Source organism: Felis catus, chromosome D2, assembly GCF_018350175.1.
Source record: "Felis catus isolate Fca126 chromosome D2, F.catus_Fca126_mat1.0, whole genome shotgun sequence".
Lineage (NCBI taxonomy): Eukaryota > Metazoa > Chordata > Mammalia > Carnivora > Felidae > Felis > Felis catus.
The window spans coordinates 59,701,032-59,728,276 of record NC_058378.1 but is presented as its reverse complement, the minus strand read 5'-3'; the positions used below and the strand labels follow the sequence as shown (position 1 = coordinate 59,728,276).

Here is a 27,245-nt window from a genome sequence, read left to right as displayed (position 1 = left end):
TCCCCGGCCCTCTCGCCGGGCTCCAGCTGCGCGCGGAGCGGTCCCGGCTCGGCTCCAGCTCCTCAATGGCCCTGCTCCCCCATTACCCTGATGTCGGCCCTTCTCCCCCTCGGCTTTATCGGCTCTCAGCCGGCTCCGCCAGGGTAATGAGGGCCCTCCTAATTACCATTGCAGAAACTCCACTTACATTAACAGCTCCATCCGAGGCGCGGCAACATCTGCTGTGCGCAGGCAGGCGCCCCTCCCCCGCCCCTCGCTCCCCTTCCCTCGCCGCCCCCTCTTTCCCTGTCCTCTCCCCCGACCCTCCTCTTCATCCTCTCTGCCCCCCTCCTTCTCTCCCCTTCGTATCTGCTCATGCCCTCCGCACCACACTGCCTGCCAAACCTTTTCAAACTTCAGCATCCCGGGATGAGAGACATCCACGTAGAGACAGGGCCTCAGAGACACTGAGAGATGGAGACACTCAGGCCAAGCCAGAGTTCCAGGACACCCCAAAACTCAGGATCGCAGAAGTATGGCCGGGGAACCTGGAAACAAATAGAAAGTGGAAGCATCAGAGATTGTGAAAGAGATGGGGCCAGACTGCCTGTGTGAGGAGGGGGCGGGGGCTCACCGTCCACTGGTGTGGAGAGGTATGTGCGCGGTGTGCACATGCGTGCATGGAGGTGCCATGGACTGTGCGTGCTCATTTACTTAAGCACCGTGGGTGTGAGCACATATGTGCGCGTCAGGGTATCTTTATGTGCATGTATCTGCGGGCTTTCACGAGCCTACCTACGATGCGTTAGCATCCTGTATGTAATTACATTTGTCTGTATGTATTTTGACGCTTGCATTTTGCAAGCGTGTATCTCTGGGTGTGTGCATACACTTGCCTGTCACCTAGGAAGTACTGCATGCGTAACATCCAGTGTGACTGGTGTACATACATGATCTGTGTTCAGAGTCATGCATGCACCATATGGGCCTCTGGGTGTATTTGCCTCTCTGCGTGCCTATGCATGTGTGTATCATCTGTGTAATTATTTGATGACAGTGCTAGCATGTGTGTGTTCCTGCTCCGTGGGGGATGACAGGCAGTTGGGAAGACGCTGAGCCCATTTTATCTGAGGTTAACAGGGGTCACACTTCACTCCTGGAAGTCCCCCACCCTCCTCCCCCACCCCATACAATTAAGCCTCAGTGTGGTGGAAAGACAGCCAGCAGACATTAAGAAAGGTCAACAATATTATCAGCTTCTAATCCAATTAGTTACTGTTTATTTGGAAATCCAGCTCCAGGTCAGCTTCGAGGAAGCAGGCCTGGGAGAAAGGAGGGCAAGGGATGGGGACAGCCTGAAAGAAACTGTCGGAGGTGGCCAGGGCTGTGGCCTCGTGGCCGGGCGGGGGTAGAAAGGAATCCCCCAAACACCATCTAGTAATGCACTTCCTGCTGGCTACATCGAAGCTGGGTAGCTCCGGGGAAGGTTCTGGGCTTCACAGGAGGGGCCAAGATCTGAGGTTTCATCTCCAGAGGTTGGGGTGTGAGAGAAGAGGGGTTTTCTCCCTCCCCTGGGAGACTTCTTGACTCTTTAAAGCCCTGGGATCCCAAAGAGGTGGCCTGGGAGCTGGGACAGTCCGTCTCCGAGCTGTGGCCAGGTTCCCCCCGGATGGGAGTCAGAGGAGGAGATGTTGGTAAATGCACTATTAGCTCCTGAAGCCACTCCATTAATCCTGCCCTCTATTTTATTTCCTCTTTTCCCTCCTACATCCTTTCCTGAGCCCCAGCAGGACCTCTCCTCCCTCCCACCCCGGGACATGCAGGGGCACTAGCTTAGCCCAAAGGGTCCCCAGGGTCCTCCTCTTGAGTATAAACAGTGGAAGTGACCCAGACCTTGGCCTCCAGGCTGTGGGCAGAGCAGCCCAGTGGGGCTGGAGGCAAGTGAGGTGGTCTTTGCTCTGCTCTGTCCCTCTCTGACCACTCAGAGATGGATAATATCCTGGGGTGCCCCATATATTAGGGGGGCTAACAGGAAGAAGAGGGTTGGCTGCTGGATTCTCAGGCTAGCTCATAGGGTCTCCCCAGATCAGCAGCCTGATGCTGTGCACTCAGACCCCAGCTGTGGCCAAATCAGGGTGACAGAAACAGCTATGCTCCTCTAGGAGCCAAGCCTGGGGTCACTTTTGCTTGTTTCTTGAGGATAAACATCCATAGGCTTAAGCCCAGGAATTAGACCTCTTGTTCTTGCCCTGGTCCCCTCCTCTCAATACGGAAACTGCACGATTTATTTTTAACTCCCTGCCCTTTCCGGGCACAAATTCGCACACACTTATATACACACAACACGTGCACTCACCCACTCACTAACCTGCCTCTGAGACTCTAGGCCAAAGATGGCCAGGGTATGAAGATGTTGGTGGCGGTCCTTCTGTAAGCGTTTATGGTGGATTTCCACGCTTTACAGAAGACTTCTCCGAGCAGTGTCTCCCCATTCTATCCCACCCCAAAGGATAACAACAGTGATGATAATAATACTTTAACAATAATGATATCCATACATCTCTCTACTCTGACAGTTCTCATCCTTAGCTGAGCTTTGAAGTCACCTTAAAGTACTCTTTAGGGGCGCCTGGGTGGCTCAGTCAGTTAACCGGTTAAGCGTCTGACTCTTGGTTTCAGCTCAGGTCGTGATCTCACAGCTTGGTGGGTTCAAGCCCTGCGTCGGCTTGGATGCACAGAGCCTGTTTGGGATTCTCTCTCTCTCTCCCTCTCTCTCTGCCCCTCCCTCATTCACTCTGTCTCTGTCTCTCTCAAAAATAAATAAACTTAAAAAAAATGCTCTTTAAAGAATACACACAGGGGTGCCTGGGTGGCTCAGTGGTTGAATATCCAACTTTGGCCCAGGTTGTGACCTCATGGTTGGTGGGTTCAAGCCCCACGTGGGGTTTTGCACTGACAGCGTGGAACCTGCTTGGGATTCTCTGTCTCCCTCTCTCTCTCTGCCCCTCCCCCAATGTGCTCTCTTTCTCTCAAAAATAAATAAACATTAAAAAAAATAAAAATAAAACCTTAAAAAGAAAAATGTAGGGGCACCTGGGTGGCTCAGTCGGTTAAGCATCCGACTTCGGCTCAGGTCATGATCTCGTGGTCCGTGAGTTCGAGCCCCGCGTTGGGCTCTGTGCTGACCGCTCAGAGCCTGGAGCCTGTTTCAGATTCTGTGTCTCCCTCTCTCTGACCCTCCCCTGTTCATGCTCTGTCTCTCCCTGTCTCAAAAATAAATAAACGTTAAAAAAAAATTAAAAAAGAAAGAAAAATGTACATGCCTGTGCCCTACCCTGAATCATGCAAATCTGTATCTTCAGGGTTGGGCCCCTGCAATCCATAGATTTGATAGAGCTGCATAGATGAAGGCTATGGTTAAAAAATGCTATAGTTAAAAAAAAAAAATTACAATTTACAAGTGACAAAGAACTGCCTCTCATCTCTCATTGGCCAAGGCAGTATTATTATCTCCATTTTACAGATGAGGAAACTGAGGCCCAAGCTGATTAAAAGTAATAGGTTAACCTTTCTGTTCTTTTCCTTTCTCCCTCCCTCCCTCCCTTCCTTCTTTCCTCTCTCAAGGAACCAGTTTCCCTGATTCCAGGATCAGCCTCTCAAATTCCAACTAAATCCAGTCAGTTATTATAATTTAGAACATCTAGATGGGTTTTCTCTGAGGCAGAAGCTCCCTCCTTTGTGATGTCTGCTTTGTGGACACCAATTCCTTTCATTCAATAACCCTTTATTAAGCTCTTACTTTGGTACTGCATAACATCTCGAGAGGAATAAGATAAGAGAGGCAACATGATGGATCTGGACAAACAGGGCCTCGTGTCACTGCTCTGCATTTGCATTCTGGCTCTACTCCTTCTTTTCCACGTCACTTATTCAACTTATAAGCTGCTCAGAGCCTTACCTGTAAAATGGAGATAATAATACCTACGTCGTGTAGAATTGTTCCTAGAGCCACAGCTGATCAGTATGTGATAGTAATAACTGTTATTCTCATTTTGAATTATAGAGACATAACTCACACCAGTCAGAATGGCTAGCATTGAAAGGACTGGAAATTCTGGAGTAACTACATCTCACATGGATTTCTGGGAGTTTACGTTGGTAGGATCACTTTAGGCTAACGTCTAGAAGTAGCTGCTAAAACTATGTGTATCCTGTAACTCAGCAAATCTACTCCTGGGTCTCTGCCCATGAAAAATGAACAATTATGCTCAGCAAAAGTCATGTACAAAAGAGTTCGGCAGCTGATTTTGTGATGGTCCCAAACTGGGACACCACGCAGGTCCACCCACAATAGAACAGGCAAACACATTTTAGGACAGCCACACAAAGGAATACCACAGAGCCAGGAAAAAGAGTGCGATACTGAACTACGCAAGAACATAACTAAGCCTCACAGGTATCATGTTGCAGGAAATAAGTTGGACAAAAAAGAGTATATACGATATAGGGTGCCTGGGTGGCTCAGGCAGTTAAGCATCCGACTCTCAGTTTCGGCTCAGGTCATGATCTCACGGTTTGTAGGATCGAGCCCCGCATCAGGCTTCGCGCTGACCGTGCCCAGCCTGCTTAGGATTCTCTCTCTCCTCTTTCTCTGCCCCTCCCCTTGCTCACCTGGGCGTGCACACGGCCTCCCTCTCTCTCAAAATAAATGAATAAACTTCAAAAAAAGATCACCGCACTCGAGTATGTTATACTTCAATTAAAAAATTGGGGCGCTTGGGGGGCTCAGTCGGTTGAGTGTCCGACTTCAGCTCAGGTCATGATCTCCCAGTCTGTGAGTTCGAGCTCCGCGTCGGGCTCTGTGCTGACAGCTCAGAGCCTGGAGCCTGCTTCGGATTCTGTGTCTCCCTCTCTCTCTGCCCTCCCCCGCTCACATTCCGTCTGTCTGTCTCTCTCTCTCTTTCAAAGAATAAACATTAAAAATATTTATTTATTTATTTATTTTTTAATTTTTTTTCAACGTTTATTTATTTTTGGGACAGAGAGAGACAGAGCATGAACGGGGGAGGGGCAGAGAGAGAGGGAGACACAGAATTGGAAACAGGCTCCAGGCTCCGAGCCATCAGCCCAGAGCCCGACGCGGGGCTCGAACTCACAGACCGCGAGATCGTGACCTGGCTGAAGTCGGACGCTTAACCGACTGCGCCACCCAGGCGCCCCTAAAAATATTTTTTTAAAAAAAATTACACTGTCAGGCAGCCTCAGATGAATGTCTTGAGAGTAAGGAGAAGTACGGAATGCAAAGGTAGAGGTACATTTGCTAGTCATTGTGCTTAGGGAGGGTGATCAGGAAAGGTTTTGTAAGAAGAGGCATTTATTCCAAGACTTGAGAAAAAGCTGGGGCCCTAATAGTAGAGGAGAGAGCTGTTGAGAAGGAGGCCTTTTCCAGTTGGGGTGTTCCTGTGTGATGGGTACACAGGAGAAAGGAGCCCATAAAGGCAGCTGGAGATTAGATCGAGACCGACCCTGAATGCCAGCCAAAGCTTTGTGGGTCTGAAGCAGGCTGGGGACATGATGGAGTGTCCTGCGATGTTTCATCTGATGGCAAGTGGATTGGCTGGATGGAGGGGAAAGAGGCTGTTTTCTGTAGCCCCCAGGGCTGTGGGATCCTGGGCCTCAGGCCCTTTGGGTGATAGGGCCAAGTCCCAGAGAGAGCCAGAGTATCATGATGAGAAGTGGGCATTAGGGGGTGGCTCAGCTGAGCGTCGAGTCCTCGAGGAGACAGGTTCCTGCCCGAGCCCCGCTGGAAGCATCTGTTGCCGCCTCCTCTGCATTCCTTCATCACTGGGCCCAGAGCGCTATGCTCTGGTCCCAGTTCTGCAGGGCTGCCGGAAGCTGGGCCTGGACATGCTCGCCTGTACTTGCCTCCTGCCTCCCAGCAGAGCCCAGCACTTTGCTAAGGATGGGGAAGATGAGTAATAAATATTTGTAAAGGGGAAGCTAGAGGGCTAGCTTAACTAAGACAGCAGCGGCTACCGGAAGCCAGTGAAAAGTCCTCAGAAAGCAGGAGAGTGAGAAGACTGGGAGGCACGTGTAATTTGCCTGAGTTTGCATCCTTCCTATACCACGTGCTAGCTGTACGATCCGGGGCGAGTCACCTTTCAGTGCCTTGGCTCCTTCTGGTCAAGTGGGGACAATGGTGGGACCGCTTTCCCAGAGTTATCTGGAGGATGACATGAAAGAAAGCATCCAAAGCAACTGGAATAATGCCTGATATGTAGCAGCATGTGAGAAACGTAAGCGGTTTGTATAATTGCTTCTGATGGTAGGATTTCAGGTTTCTTTTTTCCTGCTTCTTTACACTTACTTTCTGCAATGAGCATGGATTACCTGGCTAAGCAGGGAAAAATTAAGTCAAACAGGGAAGAAAAAAGAAACCGGTGATAGAAACACGCTGGAAGGGGCGGCCAGGGGAACAGATACTCTTATTCAGAAACATTTCTCCAGCCCCAAGCAGGGAGAAGGGGTTGCCCCCAGGGGCCTGGCTCAGCTCAGAGGCCTGGATAGGAAGGGGGCAGGGTTTGAATCTAAACCGTGGGCGAGGGGTAGACGGATTCGCGTGTAGATGATGCCACTCTATGGACAGATCCGACATCGTTAATAAAAAGCCATCATTCATTGAGTGCTTAGTAGGTGTCAGAGTGCTTATACATTACTGCGATCATCGTCACAACCTTGCAAGGTAAGTATTATTGCCCCGATTATTACACCACTCTGAGAAGTCACTTGCCCAAGGTCCGACTGCAAAGCTGAGACTAGAACTCAGCATTGAGATGACTTGTTTCCACTAAACCTCCAGGTCAATTTCCACCTATAAGATGCAGAAAATGCCTCCAAGCGAGGGGAAGCTGTGCAGCCAGGCTCTCACGCCTGAACCCCTCCTCCAAACAGGACTGGGCTGGGGTGGGCATCCCAACTCCCCTTTCTTCTCTTCCCCCAGGTTATTTCAGGGAACTGCCAGTGCCCGGACTTGTCCCCCAGTCTCCATCCCTGAGGGTGGGCACCAGGCATGGGTCCCTGCCCCCAGCCCAGTCAGTATTGCTTCCCCCCCAACCCCGTCCCCCGCCCTCCCGGACGGCTGACACCCCACTCCCCTTCCCATGACCCCCTCCATTCCCTCCTCCGTTCTCTCTTCGTTGCTGGCGGACACCCTCCCCTCCCCTGCCCTGCCTGCCAGCACCATCCATCAGCAGCACCCGAAGCTCTGCTGCAGCTCCTCAAAGTTGCTAAAATAAATCCCCTATTTGGTTTAGTTCCACTCCAGCTCCCCCTGCACAGAGGGACCCTATGGGACGCAGGGAAATTATACACGTAACAAAGAGCTGGTTTGCTCTGATAACTCTGACAATGATACACACCTCACACCTTCCCATGCACACAGGCTGCCACCTCCATGTGCACGCATCACACCCGGCACCTCCCAGTCCACATGCCCGCCCAAACACATTCGGATCTGCCGACGACGTGCAGCTCACATCCTGGAGATGCCCCCCAACCCGCTGACTACACTCATCGACGAAGGTACACACCCCATTCACTGGAAATTCTCCCCTCTTCCCGGCTTCCATAGCACACGGCACTCCCCACCAGCTGGAATTTACCAGCTGTGTCCCTAAGGCCTGTCTTCTCTGGCGCCCATTAGATTGTGAGCAGGAGTAGCGTCTGCGTGGTTCACTGTTAATCACACACAGTGCTTGGGGAACGTGGTGCCCCCCCCCAACCTTGTTGAGTGAATGCCTGAATGAATAAAGAAATGAATGATGGCACAGACCACTACATTCACCCCCTCAGAAACACAGATGACGTCTTGGGATATCCCCCGTCCCTGCCCACCTATACAGCTGCCCTGTGAATCAGATCTTTTACATACAACACACACCCCACAAGCTATGGAGCCACGCACTTCTGCTAGTGGGTGCTCGTGACACCCCCTGCCACCCAGGAATCGGAAACTGTTTGGAACAGTTGTCTGAGGTTCTCCCGTGTGTGGGGGGGGTGGGTAGGCTGGGTACGTGTGAGTGAGTGTGAGTGTATGTGAAAGCGTGCACGGGTGAGGGTGGGTGGGTGTCTGAGTGAGTGTATGTGTGTGTGCATGCATGTGCACACAAATCTTGGGGTCTCCAAACTTACCTTGCTCCCCGTCTTCTTAAAAATGTTGGCAAGAGGGGGCGCCTGGGTGGCTCGCTGAGTCGGGTGTCTGACTCTTGATTTCGGCTCAGGTCATGATCTCATGGTGCTTGGGATTGAGCCCCATGTCAGGCTTCCTGCTGACAACATGGAAGGGGATCCCAGCTAGGGATTCTCTTTCCCTCTCCCTCCACCCTTCCCCCCCTTCACAAAATACATGAATAAACATTTTTAAAAATATTGACAAGAGGGGCACCTGGGTGGCTCAGTCGGTTAAGCATCCCATTTCAGCTCAGGTTATGATCTCATGGTTTGTGAATTCGAGCCCCGTGTCAGGCTCTGTGCTGACAGTTTAGGGCCTGGAGCCTGCTTCGGATTCTGTGTGTGTGTCTCTCTCTCTCTCTCTGCTCCTCCCCCTGCTCATGCTCTGTGTCTCTCTCAAAAATAAATAAGCATTAAAAATATTTTTTACAATACTGACAAGAATCATAGGTTCTTATTCAGATTTCCTCTTCTTCCTCCACCCCTTGTCTGGCTCCTTTAGGAGAGAATTTTCTTCTCAGTTTCCCTATTTTTCTGTGGCCTAGGGAGATTTAGAAAGGAAAAGGGGGAAGACATGGGAGGAAAGTAAGGAGTTCGATTCCCATCATGCTGATCAACATCCTCTGCTTCCCTCCCCCCTCCACTAACACTTCCAACCCCTTTTCACATCTAGGAGGAAGTAAAACCAAAAATACGTGGCGTCGCCCCCCCCCCCCAGCCCCCAGGACTGACAAGCCTGAGCCTCCAGAGCCTCCCAGGCTTGCTGGTCACCCTCACTGCCTATGGCTCCCTCTCTGTCCCCACTCATAAACCTTGGCCCCTGTGGCTCCATGTTCTTCCTGGTCCCCTTCTTGCTTCTCACCTGGTATCTTTGCTCAACCATCACCATCTGGCCCGCCCCCAACCACTGCCCGTGGCTTTGTCCCCTTTCCTCCAACCAAGCCATGGTTCCCCGAAAGCCCGGCTCTTGGTAGTCTTTTCTCCAGGGGACCTCAGAGAGCATCGGAGTCATGCAGACTTAGCCATTTTCCCAGGGTGGAGCCCTCTCCTGGGCAAACTTAGTCACTGCTGCAGCTTTGCTGGTGACTTCAGCCCAAGTCTCTCCAAAATCCCGCCTCCCTCCTCCGCTGCCTTCGGGACCGGCTCCAGGGTCCTCTCCACGTCCCCATCCCCGAATCATGCAAATCCCCTTTGGCCCTCCTCCTGGACTTACCTTCTGTTGGATCCTTAGTCACCCCCCTGCCCTTGCTACGTCCCCCGCCATCCGAGGCCTGCCTCGGCTCTCCTTAGACAAGCTTCCCAGAAATCACCTGGGACCTGGAGGGTTATGGGGCTGCCTCAGAGAGAGCCACTCACACTCAGCCCGTTTAGGGGGCAGGGGGTTCTGTTTGCTTCTTTGTTTTTTAGGACACTGATGTGATCGTGTAACGGCTCCCCGTTCTTCAAGGGCTCCCCATTCCTCAAGGATAAAGGCCCAACACTCCCGTAAAGCCTGTTGGGCTCTGGCTTAGGGGGGGCCTCAGCTGACCTCTGGGCCTCATTCCTCACCACCTTCCCCTGCGTGCCCTGAGACTCAGCCACAGCGAACTTCTTCGTGATCCTTCGGCAGGTGGGGGCCGGGGGTGGCGCATGTTGCTTTCTCTGTGGGAAATACTTCTCCCTTCACCTACTTAACTCCTTCTAATCCTTCCAATATCAGCTCAGACATGCCTTCCTGAGAACAGCCTTGCCTCGACTCCTAATCCAGGTGAGCCTCCCTCCTGCTACGTGCTCTTGTGGCATCAGGAACACCTGCTCGGTTAGACTTACTACATTTATAATTTCACACTCACTAGTGTGATTATTTCATTCATGTTTGGCTCATCCATTAGAGCTCGGGACAATGAGGAATACGTTTGTGTGCATCACTGAATCTACCGGGCAGTGTCTGTACATGTGAGGCCTTTGATAAATATTTGAGGAATGAATGAATTAATCAGCAGTCTCAGGCTGAGCAAAAAGAGAAAACTTTTAGCAAAAGCCAGATGGTACCTGCTCAAGATCGGACTCCCTTCATCATGTCACTTACCTGCTCAAGAATTTTCTGTGGTTCCCTATTATCTCACAAACTAAGTCTGAAATCCTCTCCCTGGATCTTTCAGGCTTTGACAATCTAGCCTCCAAATCTGCCCATCCAAATTTATTTTATTTTTTTTTAAGTTTACTTATTTATTTTGAGAGAGAGAGAGAGAAAGAGAGAGCGAGCAGTGGAGGGGCAGAGAGAGAGAGAGAGAGAGAGAATCCCAAGCAGGCTCTGCACGGTCAGCACACAGCCTGATGCGGAGCCCGATCCCACGAACCGTGAGATCATGACCTGAGCTGAAGTCAGATGCTTAACTGACTGAACCTCCCAGTTGCCCCTATTTTCTTTATTTTTTATTTTTTTATCACTATATTTTGCTTCCACCAAGCAAACTCAGTAGCCCATAAACACACCTTGATCAGTCTCACCTTCATGTTTTTGTTCATGCCTTTCTGTCTGCCTGGGAGAACTCATGTCCTCTTTTTCATCTAAATCTTACTCATTCTTTAAGGCCAAGATCATGTCCAGTTCTTACACAAAGCCTTCTCTGACCATTCTAACACTTACTGACCTCCCACGGCCTGCACTCTCTATACATCCAGAATATCAGGGACCATCAACCTTGGAAGGGCCACAGAGGTCACCGGTTCAAGCGGCGTCTGTTCAACCTCTAAAGTCATGTTTTCCAAGCTTCAGCAGTCAAGTAGAGGTTTCCCCTGCTATCCCAAAGGCGAGTGTCCCTGTGAAATCTTTCATAAGCTGAAATGGCATGAAGCAAAGAAGCAATTGCCATTAATTTATACGGGAAATGTTTGAGTGTTCCCTGAGAAAACCTCTCTTAGGCTTTTCAGATACCTTAGGACACATCTTGCTAACGGAAGCACGAAATAAATCGAGAGAAAGCACAGATGTTCCCAGACACCATTCAAAGCATTGGAGGCTTGATGCTGAGACGCTGAGTGTGATCCCGGGGAGGCGGTGTGGAGGGGCCGCCCTTGCTGCTCGGGGTGCGAGCACCGCCTCCACCGTGGCTCTTGCCGCGAAACAAATTCTGAACGCGGTTTTTGCTTTTCTCCCCTTTTTGGAAAGGTGAAACTCCTCTTCGGATGTCTTGCAGTTCGTGAAAACAGGTACTAATGTAGGTCTTTTGTAAATGAAGTGGGGGAAGGCGAACTTGTGAACAAGGGGGACTACACGTACCAGCTTCATGATTCATGCTGTAGCTGTATATCACCGATAATGCTATTTACTTAATACGTTTAAGAGAAATTCCTTTTTAAAAATATTTTAAAGTTTATGTATTTAATTTGAGAGAGAGAGGGAGAGGGAGACAGAGAGGGAGGGAGAGAGAGAACCAGTGGGAGAGGGGCAGAGAGAGAGAGAGAGAGGGAGAGAGGACTCGAAGCGGGCTCTGAGCTGTCAGCATAGACCCTGATGTGGGGCTCCAACTCGTGAACCGTGAGATGACCTGAGCCAAGGTCGGATGTTTAACTGACTGAGCCACCCAGGTGTCCCTTCCTTTTTTTTTTTTTTTAAGTTTTATTTATTTATTTTGAGAGAGAGAGAGAGAGAGAGAGGGCATGAGCAGGGGAGGGGCAGAGAGAGAGGAAGAGAGAAAATCCCAAGCAGGCTCTGCACCCAAGGTGGGGCTTGAACCAATGAACCTTGAGATCATGACCCGAGCCAAAACCAAGAGTCAGACACCTAACTAAGCCACCCAGGTGCCCCCAAAGAACTTCCTCTTTTAAACTTGTTATTTAAAAAACACAAACTTTATAGCACCACAGTACCTGGAAAACCAACCATCGCTTGCCAAAAAAGGAAAGTCAATATAAAAATAAGTAACATTTAAAACAAGCTAGGATACTCAGTTCCAGCTGGATACCACTGTCTGCTGAGAGCTCCTGAGCTTATGCTGGGCTCCTTTCTTTGTTAAAAAGGGAAGGAAGAGGGGCGCCTGGGTGGCGCAGTCGGTTAAGCGTCCGACTTCAGCCAGGTCACGATCTCACAGTCCGGGAGTTCGAGCCCCGCATCGGGCTCTGGGCTGATGGCTCAGAGCCTGGAGCCTGTTTCCGATTCTGTGTCTCCCTCTCTCTCTGCCCCTCCCTCGTTCATGTTCTGTCTCTCTTTGTCCCAAAAATAAATAAACGTTGGAAAAAAAAAAAAGGGAAGGAAGAGAAATATATGTTAGAGAGGTGTTACACTACCACCAAACGGAGACTTTCTCTTTGATAAAACTGGAAGAATCAAACAACCCAAAATGCCCATCAATGGAAAATGTGTATATTTTTTATTTATGTAATTTTAAAAAATGTTTTTATTTGTTTTTGAGAGACAGAGAGTGAGCAAGGAAGGGACACAGAGAGAGAGAGAGAGGGAGACACAGAATCCGAAGCAGGCTCCAGACTCAGGCACAGAGCCCCGATTTGGGGCTCAAACTCACAAACCACGAGATCATGACCGGAGCCGAAGTCGGACGCTCAACCGACTGAGCCAGCCAGGCGCCCCAGAATTCCCTACGAAGGCTGAATAATATTCCGCTGTATGCACGTACTACGTTGTGTTTATTCATCTGCCCGTGGACACCTGGGTTGCTTCCAGCTTTGGTTCTTGAGAAGAATGCTGCTAAGGACATGGTGTAAGGAAAGCGACGCCTTTGCACTAGCCTGTGGTATCCTCCCACGGTGGACTATGAAACCGTAGTCAAAAAGAGGAAGCCAACTGGCACGCGAGGGTATAGATGACTCAGCAGTATATTATGTGAAATAGTAAGTCCAAAATATTTATATTCAGCCTGATACCACTTTTGAATAAAATTAAAAGCAGTTAAAGTTAAAAAAAAAAAAAAAACCAAACAGTGAAAGTTTAAAATACACTCCTTAAGGGGCGCCTGGGTGGCGCAGTCGGTTAAGCGTCCGACTTCAGCCAGGTCACGATCTCGCGGTCCGGGAGTTCGAGCCCCGCGACGGGCTCTGGGCTGATGGCTCAGAGCCTGGAGCCTGTTTCTGGTTCTGTGTCTCCCTCTCTCTCTGCCCCTCCCCCGTTCATGCTCTGTCTCTCTCTGTCCCAAAAATAAATAAACGTTGAAAAGAAAAAAATTTAAAATACACTCCTTAAGATTACACAACGAAAAAAAAAAAAGATTACAAAACGTTGCAACTCTATTAAACGATATTAAGTATGTTAAAAGGAAAGCAAAGGAATGATGAAAATGGGATTCAGGAGGTCAGTTGCCTCGGGTCAGAGGCAGGGAATGGGATCGGAGGACCATTTGCTGAGTTGTTAGTTATTGTCAAGCTCCGAGATTTTGTGTTGGGTGATAAATTCATGGGGGCTTATAATATTCTTTTCAAACAACTAATAAAAATACTAACTATATAATAAAGTAGTCATGCAAGGACCACGATGACGCTATGTCATGAACTGAGAAATATGATGAATCCAGTTCTGTGAACCCAAGGTTCAATAGAAAAAAAAAAAAAAAAAGAAAGAAATGGCCAAGAAAATAACTTTCTCACTATGGGATTCAGTGTGATTTAATGTGTTGTCAATGCACCATCGAAAATCATCGGGCATCCTGCCAGAGGTGCGGGTTCCGCACTCGGGTAAACAGCTCTAAAATATCTCCACCATGAGGCTGCCTGCCTCCGCCCGCCGTCTTGTTTACCTCCAACGTGAGGGAGCTCGGGACTTCTAGAGGCACTTACTTGGACGGAGCCTTCTGTCAGGAAATTTTCCTTTGCACGGACACCATTCGGCTTCCCCGCAACTTCTGCCCACTGTCTTGCTCTCACCTGGGTGCCTGGCACGGGCTTGGGCACCCAGGAACCCAGGATTTGCACACCAGTTGCTTCATGTGTGAGCCTCCAGCCCCAAAGCAGGAGCCGAGCTGGTGCTTCTGTCAGACAAAAGGATCCCAAACGTGTGCGGGTCGGGGCCTTTTCGTCTCGGCCGTCAGTTTCCCATCTACCTCGCCAATTGTCAGTGCGGATGTGAAGCATCTTCTCCAGACTGCATTTCTGTACGTCCATTTTAACAGGTATTCTGACCACTGGTCTTTCCTCTAAATGCATCAACCAGGAGGTAATCCTTTCAGCGGTCTCTTCCAGGTCTCTTCACTTGCAGTGAGACTGAAATAAAACTTTGACACATGCTCATAAATAAATGTCCTAAACAGCCTTTTTTATGTGTGTTGTGTATGTGTGTTTCTTGAACACAACTTGAATACTTGCAAGTGGGCTAGAATTTCTTAGCCATATTTTTACTAATCCCCAGGCTGGGATTAACTGAGACTTCTTGGTCCAAAACTCCTTGACCAGACCCCGTGGGGCCCCCTCCCAGCTCCGACCAGCCACTCTCTTCTCCTGACAGAGGCCGTGGCCTTGGGAGTTCCTTCCGGAGCAGGAATGGACGGAAGGAGGGAAAGGGAGGAATATAGGCCTGAATGTATCTCCACAAAGCCAGGTCCTCCTTGAATCTCAGAACTAGGGACGAAGCTGCCTTCACCCCCTTGCGTGGATCTGGAAGCCAGGACCGCTTACTGGGGGGAGGGGGTAGAGACCCCCGGTCAGAGGCTGACTCTGAGGTCCCCTCTATCCTCTTTTCGAGGACTGGGGTTGGGGAGGCTCTGTGAACACTGGTGACTCAGGTAGCCGTTTGGCCAGCTCAGTCCTGAAGCCCTGGCCCCTGTCCAGCTCGGAAATGAGCCCCCCGCCTCCCATTGGACACGGGATTGTCTTCAGGCACAGCTGACTCCCAGCTGCTGAACCTCTGCCCCTCCCCCATGGGCTGCCAGAAGGGGGGGGCCCACCCAGGATCACCAAAACAGACCTGGGGAGTAGACGGTGGGCCTGGGGTCTGCAAAAGTTCTAGGTCTGCCTTCGGAGTGTCAGCCTGACCCCAGGATTATCTTCTGAATCTTTGTCATCATTTCTGAATTATAGATGTCGACAGGAGAAGTCTGCGAACTATAGAAAAGTGCAAAAAATTAAGTCACGCAGAGTCTTACATTCAGAAGTCACCACTGTCTATATATTGCTGGCTTTATTCGAGTCTTTTTGTTTAAGCTACCGATTTATTTATGTTTCACAATGGGACCATTTTATACTTAATGCCTTGTATCCAATTTTTTTTTTTTCTGATGATGTCCCCAAACCGTTCTTTGTGTGATTAAAATTCCTTGAATATCTGAATTTTAGGGGACGTGAGTTAGCATAAAACCCACAAGCCACAATGCTCTCCCTTCCACACCCAGTTTCCAAGGGTTCCCGGTACAAGGTCTGCAGAGCTGTAAGTCCTCTCTGGGGGCAAGGGGAGGGCTAGGCCAAGCCAGAGGAACTCTCAAACTCATCCTGCGGGCAGATTCCTCCAGTTCTGGAAGCTGCTGCACCCCTCCCCCTGCCCCTGAGAGAGTGAAGGGGAATCTTTGCTTTTTGTTCAGCCCCCACCCTAGTCACCCACGCTGTCAGTGCTCTGTCTTTCCTCAACCCGCGTTTGCCCCAGGAAGTGGGTTTCCAGCATCTCTGTGGTTGCTTAGGCAGCTGTTCGACACTCTGACCAGCCTCAACCATCCTGTACCACTTCCCCACTTCTCCTTGCTTCAGGCAGCCCTGGGCTGGAGTTGCCTTTGCTTGGGAAGGGTCAGTGGGGAAGCTGAATGAATGGGAGGGAATAGTGGGTGGGGAGTCCAAAGGTCAAAGAAGACCAGGAGCCAAGGTCAGACATCCAGGTTAGAAATCTCCACCCCCTCCTCACCTGCAAAGCTTCCAGGAGCCTCAGAATGGCTGAGCAGTGGCGCCCGGGGGAGGAGGAAGGATTAGTGAGGCCCTGGGGACAGAGGGGCACTGTCCCCTCCTCTCTGCTGCCCCTCCTCTCTGCCTCAGCAAATCCTTTGTCCCAGGCCTTCTTCCCACCTGGCAGATGCCTCGCGCAGGACCACCTCCACACTGGCGACCCTCGGCGCACTCGGGCAGCGTGGAAACTCCCCTCCTGCCCCACGAGGAAACCTCTGGGCGCAGACTCTAGAGGCAGGCCAGGGACAGGTGCCAAGCATCATCACTCAGTTTAAACTGACCTAGAGAATAACAAGACTTCAAGGGTTGCTCCCAGCGCTCCTCCCCAAGCCCCATGCGGTAACAATTCTATCAATTGAGGAGGGCACCTGTTGGGATGAGCACTGGGTGTTGTATGGAAACCAATTTGACAATCAATTTCATATTAAAAAAAAAAAATAGTGCATTCGGAGGCACCCGGCTGGCTCAGTCAGAAGCGCACGTGACTGTTGATTTTTGGGGTTGTAAGTTCAAGCCCCACGTTGGGTGTAGAGATTACTAAAAGAAATAAACTTAAAAAAAAAATAGCTCATTTTGTGCAGTACTTGAAGCAGCGTATGTCCACCTGTGTCTTCTCGTTTGCTCTGCTAACATCGCTATCCGACAAGTAGACCTGGTCTTATTTCCTCATTTACAGGTGAAAAGCCTGAGGCCCGAGGTGGCCATTGGTAATGTCAGAATTTAAGTCCCCTGATCTGCACACCCCAATGCGGCCCTCTTTCCTCTACACTCGGCTTCTCTGAACGCTGAGAAATGAAGTTCCCTCCGTCTTGGCTTTTCTGGCCTGCAGATTTCAGACAGAGGCAGCCCCTGGCTCGTCCAAGCTTAAATGCTGCCCGGTGTCCATCGAGAAAAACCCTTCTCTGTCCAGGCATTTGTTTGTCTTGGTTCATTCCCCTTCGTGGATTGTGTTGGGAGGGGTGGGGAGGAGCTCCTCATCTTGAAACCTGTCCTAATTGACTTCTCTCTGATGAGGTGCCATAATCCCTTCTGGCTGCCCTTCCTGAGTCTCCAGTTTCTTCCAACAGCCTCTCCATACCCTGTCTCCCAGCCTCCCACATCTTCCCTGGGCTTGAAATATCTTTCTTGATTTTTTTTTCCTGGATGCCATCATCCATGACAGGCTTGTGACCCACATGTCGGTCAGGAGAGCCCAGCCTCCCAGAGCCCCCCACACAGGTGCACACAGGTACACACACACACACACACACGCGCGCACGCGCGCGCGCACGCGCGCTCTCGGGTGGGGGCAGGGGTTGTTCACCACATTCTGCTTTGTCCACTCTGCACAAGTCAGACTGAGGGAGAACAGCAGCTTCAAGGATGAATCTAAAGAATTCTGCCCGAGGTGAGGTCTTTCCTGCCAAATCTATCAATGGCTTGCTGGGGGTTAAGGGAAAGTGTGAGGGCTGCCGCGCATTCTTTGCTCAGCCTTGGGCCACCCGGGGGAGACAGGCTTGCCTGGGTAACCCTGATCCTCCAGCTAGGGGAAGGCATATTCCCCTAGACCGCTGGCTGCCTTTTCCTTCAGGTCCCCTATCTCCTTCACTGACTCCCCTTCCCGGGAGGAGAGCCACAGAGGCCAGCTGGGCAGACAGAGATGTCTCTGGCCCCAGACCTCCGATGCCGGGCTAGACCAGAACTCAAGCCTCCCATCCTATCATTCTTGTCCCCCCTTTCATCCAGCCGATGCTGGGGGAGGGAAGGAGATTGGCTGGGTGCAATGCAGTGTTTCTGGGGACTGGGGTGGGGGGCAGGGGAGTCCATTCAAATTGACAAAAATAGAACATCAGCCTCATATCATTTTTCTCAAAACAAGATTTATTGAAGTTCTGTCGGTGAAAATCGCTGCTGTGTGGAACGCTTAACTTATAGATTAGATTACTCAGTCGTGCCTTACTACATTTTTCATTAGAAAAATATTGGCTGGGAGAGTTTGACCTCATAATCTCTGCATTTTAAACAATAACCAGAGGAAAACCAAATAGAAGGCACAAGTTAACGGGTTTTTCCCCCCCGGCATTTCCCCCTGGGAGAGATCCGAGCGAGGCCGGGAAGGGAACAGGAGCGGAATCTGCTGCGTGAGCAGTTCCCCGTCTCCAGACCTGCTCCCCAGAGGCTGTGGGAGGCGGCTGGGGGGGGGGGGGGCAGAAGCAAGTGAGGGCTGAGCTGAGTCCTTGGGGCTTAGGCCCTGGCAGATCCCTGCTCAGGGCGCCCTGGAGCTCTGCAGGGCCCTAGCCCAGGCGGAGCCGTAGGTCAGTGTCCACTCATTCCGAGGGGGAGGCGCAGGAATCAGGAGGGAAAGGTTCTTCCCTGCCCCAGGCAGTGCCCAGTCTGGGTGGGAAGACCAAGCAACAGACAAGCCCCAAAAGAGTCCAGAACCCCAGGGCAACTGTGGGGCTCCATCTAGGCTGCTGGACTCAAGGGGAAAGGGCACCGCTACCCCCTTCATCCCCCACCCCAGGGGGAAAGTCTCCCTCCAGGAGGATTTCGTGGAAGAGGGAGCTTCTCCCAGGCTAGGCCAACAGGGATAGTCTAGGCTGGCCTCAGGCATTTTGGCCATTCTTCTGGGCCCAGGAGCAAGGGCTTCTGGGGGGACCCAGGCCAGAAGCCTCCAGGGTGAGGGGAAGCACAGGGTGCTGACTGGCTCCAGAGAAGGGCAGGGGACCGCCCAGGTACCACTGGATCCCTGGCTACTTTACGACTCTGATCTTATTCCTTGGAGAGTGGCACCCCCACCCTGTCTCGGTTTCTACTTTCTGAGGCTTTGGTGATTTCCAAGTTCTGACACAGTCATTAGTTACAAAGAGCAATTATTTTTTTTTTTTTGTCATTAAGTCATTTTTTAAATGGCTCCGGGCGACATCACAGAACAAAGAAACAAAATATCCATGAAAAGACTTAATCACAAATTACTAATTATTTCACCCCCTCCTCCCTCCCCAAATCGTGAAATCTGAGCCCCATGAAAAGGGAGAAGGTCTCCCCAGCCATGAGCTCTCCATGGCTCTTAGGCACCTAATCCATCATGGGGGGTGCATTTCCTGCCGTCTCTGAGCCCCCGGGGGGGGGGGGGTGGCAGGGAGTCCCCTGTTCCTGACCTTTGAAGTCACCTTCCGCCCATAGATACAACCCCTCAGCCAATGGTGGGGGGGGGGATTTGAAAGTAAGTGGGGGACCCCATCCAGAGCCCCACACCTTGGGCCCCTCCTCCCAGGCCGGCATTCTCCCCAGCTGGCATTCCACTCTGGGCCCTTTGAAGCCTCACGGGCCAGAGCAGAGGAGCCGCCCCCCTGCCGTGGGGCTCCTAGAGTCTCCAGCTGGAAAACAAGCCGGAGGAGGAAGTAATCCTGGAGGGGAAGCCCCCGAGCCCCCAAACGTGAGGAAATAAAATGTGTTTGACACCAAGATGTATGGGAGGAGGGGGAAGTCCAGGGTATGGGCCCCTCCATCTGGCCAGGCCTTCTCCTGGAGCTGATTGTAGTTTCCTTATCTGACCCTTGGTGAGTGAGAAAGGGGCTGCATGGAGGAGGAGGCCGGCAGGGAAGCCCTGTCTCGGTTCAAGAACAAAGGTGATTCTGCCAGGGGGGTGGGCTTTGAGACACGGCACCTCTTAGGAACGGTGCTCACTTGCCCCCTCTGCTCAGCACACCTGGTTCCCCACGAGAGTCACCTTAGCAATTGTGGAAGGAAGGTGGCATTGCCGGGCCCGAATGGAGTCCCTGAGAAGGAGGAATATGTGTCCAGCGTGGAGGGGCTGCTATGGAGTCCCCAACCTCAAAACCCAAGTAATCTCCCACAGGCTCCCCTCATACATCAACTCTGAACCTGACTCCAGAGTAAACCCAGCCCCAGCATTCACCCATTCAACACATGCTTATCAGACCCCTCCCATGGGCCAGGCTACGGGAGTAGGTGACCACAGAGAGACCTAGACTCTACCTCCATGGATACATAGTTTCCTTTTCTTGGGAAGACCTGGACCAAAGAGCAAGTCAAAGCCCTGCCATGCCCAGTGTCCCATCCCTTTGCTCACTCTTTGGTGGTTTGGACAGTTGCCCTGGGTCGTTTTCTGACTCCCCAGTCACAACGTTGCCTTAAATACAGGCCTCATATTCCTCAAAAAACTAAAACTAGAACTACCTTACGACCCAGCAATTGCATCACTGGGCATTTAGCCACAGGATACAGGTGTGCTGTTTCGAAGGGACACATGCACCCCAAGGTTTAGAGCAGCACTATCAACAATAGCCAAAGTATGGGAATAGCCCAAATGTCTATCGATGGATGAACAGATAAAGAAGATGTGGTATATATATATATATATATATATATATATATATAGGATGTGTACATACACACACACACACACACACACACACATACATACAATGGAGTATTACTCGGTAATCAAAAAGAATGAAATCTTGCCATTTGCAACTACGTGGATGGAACTGGAGGGCGTTATGCTAAGTGAAATTAGTCAGAGAAAGACAAAAATCATATGACTTCACTCATATGAGGAGTTTAAGAGACAAAACAGACGAACATAAGGGAAGGGAAACAAAAATAATATAAAAACAGGAAGGGGGACAAAACAGAAGAGACTCATAAATATGGAGAACAAACCGAGGGTTACCGGAGGGGTTGTGGGAGGAGGGATGGGCTAAATGGGTAAGGGGCACTAAGGAATCTCCTCCTGAAATCATTGTTGCACTATATGCTAACTAACTTGGATGTAAATTTAAAAAAATAAAACAAGTTAAAAAAAAATACAGACCTCATATATCTCCTGGATCCACCTCCCTGCCAACCCTGGGCACCTGGTAGAGGAAGAAATGGTCGTAGGTGGCAAGAAAGAAGGCAGGCAAGCAGGCTTTTAATAAACAGAGCCTGCTTAACAAGTGTTTGCGGCCATTGTTCCTATGTCGCATGACCAGTGAAGACCTGGAGTATAAATGTCTAAAATATTGGAATCATAGTCACTGTCCCAAGCAAGAGAGCTTAGAATTCAAATAATCATCCTTGGCCACACACAGGTACTCATTTCTCCTGCTTATTGAACTGTCCTCTTTCACCCCTCTCTTAAGACCTTTCTGATCAAGGAACATCTGGGAATATGCTGAGACTTGGGCTGCCTTTATTAAAGGCATTTCTTTAAAAGGAACAGGATTAAAAAAAAAATTAAACAAGAAATAAAGAAACAGGCTGTTCCTGGAGGTTATCTGCTCTACTCTCCTGCTGCCCAAGGCTCTATGATCAGACCTGTTGGATGTGTGAGCCTGGGGGCACAGCCTCACTCTGAGTGCAGCAGACTGCCAGTTGTCCCCTAATATCCATTCTCCCCTTCTTTTTATAATTTTTAAAAAAAAATTTTTAATGTTTATTTATATTTGAGAGAGAGAGAGAGAGAGAGAGAGAGAGAGTGCAAGCGGGAGAGAGGCAGAGAGAGAGGGAGACGGAATCTGAAGCAGGCTCCAAGCTGTCAGCACAGAGCTCAACATGGGGCTTGAACTCACACACAAGCCGGGAGACCCTGACCTGAGCGAAGGTCAGGCTGAAGTGGGACCCTTAACCGGCAGAGCCACCCAGGCGCCCCTCCCCTTCTTTTTAAATAACAAAACCCCCAAAAGTTAGGCAGAACCTGACCACTCAGTTTAGGACCACATTCCCCAGACTCCCTTGCAGCTAGGTGTGTCCAGGTAACGAGATTCTGGCCAATGAGATGCGAGCGGAAGTAATGTTATACCTCTGGGCTCAGCCCTTAAAAAGAAGGAGCCGACCCTCCACATACTCTAGTCCCCTTTTCACTGGGTGTGAAATGCACATGGCAACAAGAACACCCGTCTTAGAGCTCAAGATAGAAATCATGTATTGAGGCTGTGGCCTTGACACTGTGGAGTGGAAATGCCATCTCTGTGCCAGAGGGCTTCTGCTTAGACTTAACGGGAGACGGAAACAAACTTGTTATGTGCTTAACCCACTGTCATTTTGCAATTTGCTTTGCTTCTTTCCGTTGGCCTCCTTGAACAGAGGAAAGGCAAACGATCTAAGGCAGCGCTGAACAATATGTGAACCGCATGCGTTACTTAAAAGTTCCTAGTAGATGCATTTTTTAAAAATTAAAATAATTAATTTTCCAAATCCAATGTCTATTTTACACTCCCATCTCAATTAGGTTAGCTGCATTTCAAGTGTTCAGGAGCCACATTTGGCTAGTAGTGACAGGATTGGCCAGTACAGGTCTAAGGGAATCGCCAGAGGTTGAACCAATTAGGGACTGCGGACCAGCCCTCAGGTAAGTATAGCAGCAGCTACAGTAACCAGTGCTCCTACTGCTACAAAGAGGGCCAGATGCCTGGCATATCCATTATGCTCTGGCTCCAGCCCATAAGGGAAAGACCTCTATACCTTTGTTTCCTATATTGGGCCTTGGAGAAGGGCTACTTTAGGAAGCAAGTAGACCCCTCGGGAGATGGAGAAAGGGAAGGGAAAAGTGGGATGTGGGTTACCCTCCAATCTCCGCTTGGCCTGTAATCAGGTCTGATCACAGAGGCATTGAGTTTGATCACCTAAAGGATCAGGATCATCTCGTACCCCGGTTGGGATTAAGAAAACACCAAACCAAGAGTCCACATTTACGAGCGTAATCCTCATCACCAACTCCTCCATCTGGACAATTCAGCAACTCTACCATCATCACAGCCATCGTCGCCTGGGACCATAATTATTATTACCACCATCCGGTGATACTACCATCACCCCCAAAATGATTGCGCCTGTAACTGCCAGTTTCAATATTACCACGTTTCGCCATGACAGTAACCATCATCACTTACTCCCCTTATCACCATAGCAGCAATCATTAACAACACCATCATGACCACTCATCACCCCATTCCGGCTATCACCACGATCATACAGTCACTGTCATCAGCCTCACTACGACAACCACTTCTACACCATCCCCATAATATTAGGACCTTCAACATCTCCTTCACTTCATTTTAATTTTTTTTTTTTGATGTTTATTCATTTTTGAGAGAGAGACAGAGTGCAAGCAGGGGAGGGGCAGAGAGAGAGAGGGAGACACGGAATCCGAGGCAGGCTCCAGGCTCTGAGCTATCAGCCCAGATCCTGATGTGGGGCTTGAACTCACGAACCGTGAGATCGTGACATGAGCTGATGTCGGACGCTTAACCGACTGAGCCACCCAGGCGTCCCACCTTCACCTCATTTTATAAAGTCACCCCCAGTTTGTCCCTGTCCTAATTAGAAGTCCTTGGAGTGTACCCCTCATTTCCACCTGTTCAAAATAACCCCTTGTACCTCAGCATCCCCCTCACTCAACCCTTCTTGTCTCAGAATCAAGTTTTCATTGCCCAGTTTGACTTTCTGGATTCTGGACTTTTGCCTACCCTGACCTGTCCACTGAAATCTACAGTCTCTTTCTGCCTGTTTGGATGCTCTGGGTTTTGGATCCTTGGTTGATCTTTAACTCACAGCCACTTAGTCCTGGACATTCTGCCAATAGCTACAGAGGTCTGCCTGGCTAGGCCTGGGGAGCTCGGCATCGCCCTGCCCTCGCAGGGGACTAACATCCTGCCAGCACCTTTTCTGGGATTTTCGCTGAGTGAAAACAGCCTGGGTGTGTACAGTTGGTTCCTAAAGGCTGATCCGGTGACTCCCAAGCTCAGAGGAAGCTGGGAAAGGGTTTGTCTTTTGTTTTTTGTTTTTTTGCAGGATGCACCACAGACAAACCTAGTGCATAGAAAGTATGAGAAGAAGAGGAAAGGTTGGGGGATTGGGCGGGGGGGGGGGACAAGCTCTTAACTCTCCTTGGTTTGTCCAGTGGAGATTACAGTAAGATGATTGTCCTCATATATTTCCCTGCCGGCCCTAGAAGGATTGGGAACCCTGCTCTTTTATGGAAAGCTTGCTGTAAAGAAAGAGCCTGGGCATCTCTTATCTCTTCCATGGACAGTGAGATCTCTGGGTGTCAGGTATTTTGGGAGAGGAGGCTCCTCTGGGGTTAGTGATGTCATCTCTCCCCACCCCCTGTGTTCCAGCTGTGGTCACCAGTCACCCTCTTACCCTGCCAGGGATGCACAGGTACCCGGGTGTTCTGCAAGCAGCCAACCCTTCCAGTCACACCTGGTTCACGGGGAAGGAAAGGATGTGCCCCTGGATTGAGTTTAGATCTCAAGGTGCATCTCTTGGTTACCCAGAAGGAATGGATCTCCCATCCCTAGAGGTGAATAACATTTACCAGGGGGCGGGGGGGGGGGGCGAGGTCGGAAGGAGGGAACTGGATCCTTGTCTTACATATATTTTGAGGCCAGCCCCCTTCTCAGTGCCTGCCAAGAGGTTCTGCCCCAGGCGAAAGGGACGGATTTACTGCCCATGAGCACGGAGGGTGGAGTTGGTGGCTCCAGGACCTATGAGCAAGTCTGCCTACACACTGGGGACAGCCAAATGCTCAGGGATCGTGACCCTCTTCCCAAACGCTGGGCCAGAGGGTTGTGACATGACTCGGGGAAGTGGCAGGCGGAAGGACAAAAGCGGCCGCCCCTTGCCACCACAAGAAGATCCTGTGGTTATAAAGGTAGCCATTCACGAGCACCACCTCCTCCCCATTTCCGTCACCAGGGAAAAGGGGCAAAGTCCCCCCCCCCCCCGCCCCTCTCTTATGCTTTCATTTGTCCTTCCTGTTGATCAAGCAACTGCTAGATGCTGAGCACTGAACTGGACTTTGGAGACACAAACACGTACAAGACTTGGTTCATATCCTTAAGGAGTCCCCAGTTGTCACTGAGAAGAGAAGGAAATGATCCACTGGCCTTTCCGGCTTGTCAAAGGTCAACCAAATGCCTGAGCCCGTCCGCCCGAGAGGGCAGTGGGCAAGACTTCAGCAGGTAATGGATGAGGGCAGCTATGCCCTGACAGGGACATTACCTGCAATTGGTTCCAGTCATCTATGGAGCCACGCGGCTTTGAAAATCGTGGGAGGATGGGGACGGAGGAGAGCAGGCCCCACCCCTCATCCCTAATCTGTCCTGATCCCCCTCCTGTGAGAAGCAGGGTATGGTCTTCCATGGCCAGAAGGGGGGGAACTATCGTTTGCCTCTTCTCCCTGCTGGGCCAGTCTCCGCACAGGCTGGGAACCACCCCTGGGGAAGAAGCCCTGAGGGCCCTTAGGAAAGAGGCCACCGGCAGGGACAGCCGGCTCATGAGGTCAGATTCCAGAGCAAACAGCAAGCTGTCTGCCTTTCCCGACTCTAGAAGGATGGGAGTGGGGGTGGGAAAGGAGGAAAGGTTAGGGTTCCTGTGGGCTAGGGGAGGGGCCTCCAGGGTCTGACTGGGCACCCTCAGGACGTTGTGTCTGAGCCTTTGCTGGGAGAGGGAGGCCAGAGGCGGCCACTGAGTGAGTGCAGCCGTCAGATTTTCTACGTAGTCAGAGTCCCATTAGCACAGTCTGAGCTAGAGGAAACCTGGCAGGGCATATGGTCCTCCTCCCTCATCTTGAGGGGAAACTGAGGCCCAGGCCACACAAGGACTACCACCAGCTCCAGTCTCTTCTGTTGGCCCGCCCTTTGGTCTCCCGGGCTACTCTGATGTACAGCAGGTCCCCCTCAGGGACTCTCCGTGCATGGTTCCCCAGGTGAGCAAGTTCCTACCTCCATCCCCAAATACCAACATGAGTGGAGCTAAGGGGACGGTTTCAGATTTTAGGGGCAGCGGTGAAGCCAGCCGTGCGGAGGGCCACCTGGGACTCTGGTGAACTCTAGACTCCATGGCCCCCACCCCCTGCAAGGGCGTGGCCAGGCGGCTGCCCTGAGCCTTTTGCCTCCTGTTCTGCCCCAACCTGTTTAGCCCCCAGCATGTTCACTTTTCTGTCCCCTCCTGCCTTCTGAGCTCATTTGCTCTCTGCTCTCCTGCAGACCTCCTTGCCAAACCCACCGCCCCTTTGGCCCTTGTCTATAACCCCCTGCGTACCTCCCTCAGAGTACTGGGCCACAGGGGGGGCTCTCTCTCCTTTTCAGGAACTCTGTCATCTTCAGGGAGGCAACCGAATCCCCTGCCTACCTGAGCGAGTCTCACGGGGACAGGAGCAGGAGTGGTGAGCCCCGGGGGCGGGGCGTGCAGGGTGGCCCCCGGGACTGGAGCCTGCACGGCGTGGGCGTGGTTCCTTCCGAGTCCGACTCTGAGGACCAGTGTCAAGGCCCGCCCCGGTCCCGGGTGCCTGGGCACCGACCCACGGAAATCTTCGCAGAGCCTCAAACAGGCCCGGAAGACGAGGCGGGAGAGCATCCAGGCGCGCGGGAAGGTGCAACCCCTCGCTGTCGCCGCAGCCAACAAGCCCAGGCTGCTGCGCAGGGCAGAGGTGGAGCAGGCCTTCTCCTCAAACGTCCTCCTGTCTCCGGGCCACCCCTGTCTTTGGCCTATTTAGGGGCAAGGGCTTAGAGGAAGTAGGAGAGATGAACGTGCTGGGGACGACACTCACTTGTGCACACACATGCAGCAGATACACACGAGCTCCTAGCCCGGGTCCGCACGTCCACATGTGCGTGCATTCATCTGTGAATGCACGCACCCGTCCCGTTCGCTCATTTAGTCACGCAGCCAACGTTGGCGGAACTACTACTCTGCCCCGCACGCTAGGCTGGTAGTGTTACCGCCGTGAGTAAGACAGACGTAGACAAGGGGTCCTAGCCTCCACAGAGCTTACAGCCTCGCACTGGGGACAGTGATTTAAAAGATACTCACCCGAAACTGTTGAAGACGTTAAAAACATGACAAGCGCCACGGTGGGGCAAATCGCACCGAACTCTAAAAAAGAGAGTAGGGAGCCCACGCAGGGCCTCGGCTTGGTTAGGCAGATTGCACTTGGCACAAGAACCCTCCGTGAGAGCACAGTGGGGAGTTGTGTCTTCGTGTTGGAGGGGGTACCTTTTTCTAATCCTCACAAAGGCACCTCATGGGCCGGCAGAAGCCTGAGATCTAGCCTAGTCTCAGGGTCAGCGTCATAGCTAGTATCTCATACCCAATCTCATGTCTCAAGGCCAATTTCAGGGGCAATCTCACTGTCACACCCACAGCATTATACAGTACCCTAGCGTGCTCTTGCTCAATCGCGCACACAT

At 51.2% G+C, this 27,245-nt stretch overlaps 1 long non-coding RNA gene across 1 annotated transcript; it reads right to left on the bottom strand.

Annotated features, from left to right (window-relative positions):
- Positions 1–13,776: 13,776 nt before the first annotated feature.
- Positions 13,777–16,344, bottom strand: LOC123380883. The gene is made up of 3 exons (XR_006587244.1): positions 16,025–16,344; positions 15,101–15,237; positions 13,777–14,411 (listed from the first exon to the last, which is right to left on the bottom strand). It is a non-coding gene; the product is annotated as an uncharacterized LOC123380883 (long non-coding RNA).
- Positions 16,345–27,245: the final 10,901 nt, after the last annotated feature.